Below are 5665 nucleotides of genomic sequence, written 5' to 3' on the forward strand. Positions count from 1 at the left end.
ACAACATACATTTATACTTCTTGAATCGGGGAGAGTCCTCTGAGGATTTAATTAGGTCCACATATATCATATCTCAGTGATACCATCACTAGTTATCACCATGATAATCGGTGAAGCCCCTTCCCATAATGGAATGGGTTATACTTCAAAGTATTATTCTGCTTGTTTTCAATGTTCTCCCCTGCTCCCTCTTCTCTCTCACTGATATACGATGGTTCAATTTCACTCTTCCAGTCTACATTGAAGTTGAAATAAAGTTACACAGAAAACATAAAAGAAACTTTTAAATTTATGTGTCAAATGGAAATTCAAATGGAAGAGGAAGGACACAAGGATGGGCGGAATGAACTTTCCGTCATGATAACCAAAGAGCCAAATAAAAGGGATTCAGTAGGGGCTGTTGTTGAATGCAGATTCCCCTTCCTCCACCCATGCCAACTCACAGCATGTAGACAGCCCACCTTTCAATAATATTGGATATTTGTAAGTCTTCTCCACTCACACCCACCTCTGACCAAAAGGTGGAGATGGGAGGCATGAAAGGAGAACCTCAGTCCCTGGTAAGGTAGAACTGAACAGGGCCAATTGGGAGTATCCTCCTTGGGCAGGGCAACAGTAGACACACATTTACTGTTCTACATTCATTTAAAGAACTGTATCAGAAGGATTAAGTTCAGCTGCTTTTGACAGAAAACCCCAAATAATAGTGACTTCAACCAAAAGAAGTGTATCTGTCATATAAAAATGTCTAGCAATGTACATACTCCTTCTAATTATTCTGCCAGCTTTCTTCTATCTCTTTGTCTCAGGTGGCAATGCCTACATTCCAGGTGGCAGAAAAGAGGAAGGAAAGAAGAGAGAACAATCTTTCCCTTTAAGAAAACTTTGTGGGAGTTTCACACGACATTTCCAATTATATCTGTTGACCAGAACTTAGTCACACTTAACTGGAAGGGAGGCTAGGAAATTATGGTCTTTATTCTGAGCAGCAAAACTGTGGTTCCATTTCTAAGGAAGAAAGAGGAAACAGATACTGGGGGATAACTGTCTCTTCCACAAAGATAATCACAGTGATCTTTCATTTACAATGAAGTAGAAGATTGCGGGGAGAAAGACAGATGAAAGAACAGAAATAATGCTCAGATTCTTGGTAGTTATGCTTTTTAAGAGTAGAAGTATACTAAGAAAATTGGTGCCTCATAATGTGGCAGCAGACAAATGAAAGGTAATTTTAACATATCTGTACTACATGCAATAGAAGATATAATGCCCACAGGAGGACCAGAGGCTAGACATTTATTCAGGACTGGAGACTGGACAAAAAGGGCTGCTGTCAGGGCCTGCTACATAATTTGCATGGGCCAGTGCAAAATGAAAGTTCAGAACTCCTTACTCAAAAAAAGGCATGCTGGCAGGGTGTGGTGGCACACAACTATACTCCCAGCTACTCAGCAGGCTGAGGCAGGGGGATTGCTTGAGCACAGGAATTTGAGGCCAGCCTGAGAAACATAGTGAGCCCCTTATCTCTTTTAAAAAAAAAATCCTAACACTATGCAAATAGGGCAACAATGGGATGACAAGGAACAGAGGACATGCATATTACATGGATCTCCTCAGCTCATATGCATCTTCCATTGCCCAGTGAAGTCTCTTTGGGCTTCATTTAAAAAAAGCAAGTTCAAAGGTAAAATCATTAAGCATTTCAAGACAGAAACAGCAGGGCATTAAACCTAGGGCAAGACCCTTCTAAGAGAGGGGCCCTATATGCCCATGAAGCCAGCCCTGGGTGCTATAACAGGCATGGACATGCATCACTCATATCCTTCAAGAAGGCTCCTGCACAGATGTGAGAAGTGTGGCTAGCTGACAGCCCCTTGCTGTGATTTTCTTCAGGATCTGCCTCAGCTTTAGTGTTAACTTCACAATATTCTTGGGGAAACACAAGCCAATGACTAAACAAAACAGTCTTCATAAGAAAACCCGCAGTGAATGACTAAGCAAGGCAGTGGTATGGGGCTAGACATTTACTCCAGTTGAGTAACTCCGGGCTTCTCTGAGAAGTATCTTTCACTGGGAACTCCCACTTGGCTGGCAGAGACTTTCCAGATCTGCATCTGGATAGCCCTCTTCTGAAGTTTCCTTTCAGAAAGAGAGATAAAGTTTATTTTTTGTTTGTATGAAGATGAATTTCTTTTGCCTTCACAATTGAATAACAACGTACCTTGGTAAAGGATTTTTGGCTCAAAATAACTTTTCCTCTGAACCGTTTCTCCCCAATGCCTAATATTGAGCAAATGTCAAGCCTAGAGAACAGTTAAAAGAATATTTTGACCAACACCAACATAGTCTTGACCTGGACTCACCAATTGTCATAGATATTACCACATTTTCATTATTTGTCTATTTTCTTTTCTTTTCTTTTTTTTTTTTTTGAGTCAGAGCTCTGCTCTTGTTGCCCAGGCGGGAGTGCAATGGCGTGACCTCAGCTCACCGCAACCTCCGCCTCCTGGGTTCAAGCAATTCTCCTACCTCAACCTCCTGAGTAGCTGGGATTACAGGCGTGAGCCACCATGCCCAGCTAATTTTTTGTATTTTTAGTAGAGATAGGGTTTCCCCATGTTGGTCAGGCTGGTCTTGAACTCCCAACCTCAGGTGATCCACCTGCCTTGGCCTCCCAAAGTGCTGAGATTACAAGCGTGAGCCACCGTGCCTGGCCTTGTGTTTTTTAATAAACTATTTAAAAATAAGTTGAAGCACTCATGACATTTCACCTCAAAGAACTTCAGCCTGCATCTTCTAGGAATAAGAACATTCTTGGCCTGATGCGGTGGCTCACACATGTAATCCCAGCACTTTGGGAGGCTGAGGTGGGCGAATCATGAGGTCAGGAGTTTGAGACCAGCCCGGCCAACATGGTGAAATCCCGTCTCTACTAAAAATACAAAAAAATTAGCTGGGTGTGGTGGCGGGCACCTGTAATCCCAGCTACTTGGGAGGCTGAGGCAGAAGAGTCGCTTGAACCCGGGAGGCGGAGGTTGCAGTAAACCAAGATCACACCACTGCACTCCAGCCTGGGTGACAGTGCAAGACTCCATCTCAAAAAAAAAAAAAAAAATTCTCCCCATAACTATAGTACTATTATCACATGTAGTAAAATTAACACTAATCAATAATATCATCTAATATGCAGTCCATATTTAAATTTCCTCCATTGTCACAATAGCTTTCTAATTTTCCAAACCAGAATCCAGCCAAGTTTTACAAATAGTCTTTGATCGTGTCTCTTTATTCTCTTAATCTTGCACAGTCCCAATACTTTTTAGTTTTTTTCACAACATTAACTTTTATTGAAGGATCCAGGCCAGTTGTCTTGTAAAACAGCCTGTATCTGAATTTGTTGGATTGTTCTCTCATGATTGGATTCAAGTTAAGCATTTTTTGATAAGAATACTGCATAAGTAAGGTTGTGAACTTTTTTTTTTTTTTTTGAGACGGAGTTTCACTTTTGTTGCCCAGGCTGGAGTGCGATGGTGCGATCTCAGCTCACTGCAACCTCTGCCTCCTGGGTTCCAGTGATTCTCCTGCCTCAGCCTCCTGAGTAGCTGGGATTACAGGCATGCACCACTACACCCAGCTAATTTTGTATTTTTAGTAGAGACGGGGTTTCTCCATGTTGGTCAGGCTGGTCTTGAACTCCTGACCTCAGGTGATCTGCCCGCCTTGGCCTCCCAAAGTGCTGGGATTACAGGCATGAGCCACCACGCCTGGCCGGTTGTGAACTTATTACATGACATCAAAGGACATATTATATTAGATTATTGATGATTGATTATCTTAAGTTTGATCATTTGGCTTAGGTGGTAACTGCCTGATCTCTTACCTGTAAAGGATTGTTTTTCCCTTTATAATTAATAAAATAATCTGTGGGGTGATATTTGGAGACCTTGTGAATGAACAATTTCCTAATAATCTTTCACTCCTGGTTTTTATCATCTGCTGAGATGCTTGAATTGATTACTACAAGAGTTCAAAGTGGTCGTTTTTAATAATGCCTTCTACATTTACTACCTGATATTTTTCTGTAAAGAAAAACTTTCCTTTTTAACATCTTTCTCCTTATGTTTTATTAACTTATTAATTTTGGTATAACACAATGGGCTGATGGATTTTCTATTAATGTTTTATTATTGTCATCATTTGTTGATGCTCAAATTGTTCCAACTTCAGGCAACATTACTTATAGCAAAAAAGTGCCCTCTGACTGGTAAATAGCATCTGGACTGGTAGACTTCATAAATAAACTCTAAATACTCAATGCAAATACCATAATTTTGGGCTTCCTTTAGTGTGGTAACTGTTATAATTGGCTATGTCCCATGTGAGGGATCCTAGAAACTATGCCTGTGTAATTATTACAAAAGTTATTGGCTCCTATGGGGCATAAGGCTGCTAAATCAGGCTAAGTTCCACTGTTGTCTGAAGTGAAACTTGTTCCCTTGTATGTAAACTACCACTTGGGAAACTAATGAGAATAGCCGCAGGATAGCTAGTCTGACTGCTCTTTGATCTGCTGTAAGAACACCCATGGAAGGTAAATGCTCCATGCTGTCCTGCTGGCAAGCTGTGGTTTGTTGTATCCCTTTGAGTGTACTGATGCCAAATATAGTCCATGGTAGTTTTGTGAGTCTGAAGGTTTAGTTGGACCCATGAAGAATCCCTAATGGGAGTTGCACTATTTAAAAAAGAATACTCAGAGAAACTTCACTTCCATTCCTACCCCTTCCATCCCATTCTCATTCATTTCTCCATATACGATTTATCCTTCCTATATATTTTTGAAAATATAAGTAATATATCCTTACACAAAGATACAAATAGACATACATACATATAGACATATTCAAAGGTATGCTATATATATATTCTCTCATACCTTCATTTTACTACTTTTTTTTTTTTTGAGGTGGCATTTCACTCTTGTTGCCCAGGCTGGAGTGCAATGGCGCGATCTCAGCTCACTGCAACCTCCACCTCCTGGGTTCAAGCGATTCTCCTGCCTCAGCCTCCCTAGTAGCTGGGATTACAGGCATTCACCACCATGTCCGGCTAATTTTGTATTTTTAGTAGAAACAGGGTTTCTCCATGTTGGTCAGGCTGCTCTTGAACTCTCGACCTCAGGTGATCCACCCTCCTCTGCCTCCCAAAGTGCTGGGATTACAGGTGTGAGCCACCGCACCCGGCCTTCATTTTACTACTTGAAAATATATCCAGAAAATCACTCCATATTCCATACCAGTTCACAGAGATCTTCTTTCTTTTCTTTTTTTGTAATGACTGAATAGTGTTTCATTGTGTAGACTTATCAATGTTTATGCAAACGGTCCTCTATAGATGGGCATGTAAATTGTTTTGAATATTTTGCTATTCAAAATAATTCCACAATAGATAACCTTGGGCATATTTTTTCACTGTTTGTGGAAGTGTATTATTAAGGTAAATTCCTAGGAGGATTGCTGGGTCAAGGGGTAAATGCATAGGTAATTTTGTTAGATATTACCAAATTCCTCACTATCAGAGGTTGTACCATTTGTACTTGAGCCAGCAATGTATGAGAATGCCATATGTGTCTATAGACCGAGAATAGCATTTTTGGCCCAGGGCAGTG

This window comes from Gorilla gorilla, chromosome X (genome assembly GCF_029281585.2).
Source record: "Gorilla gorilla gorilla isolate KB3781 chromosome X, NHGRI_mGorGor1-v2.1_pri, whole genome shotgun sequence".
In the NCBI taxonomy this organism is placed as follows: Eukaryota; Metazoa; Chordata; class Mammalia; order Primates; family Hominidae; genus Gorilla; species Gorilla gorilla.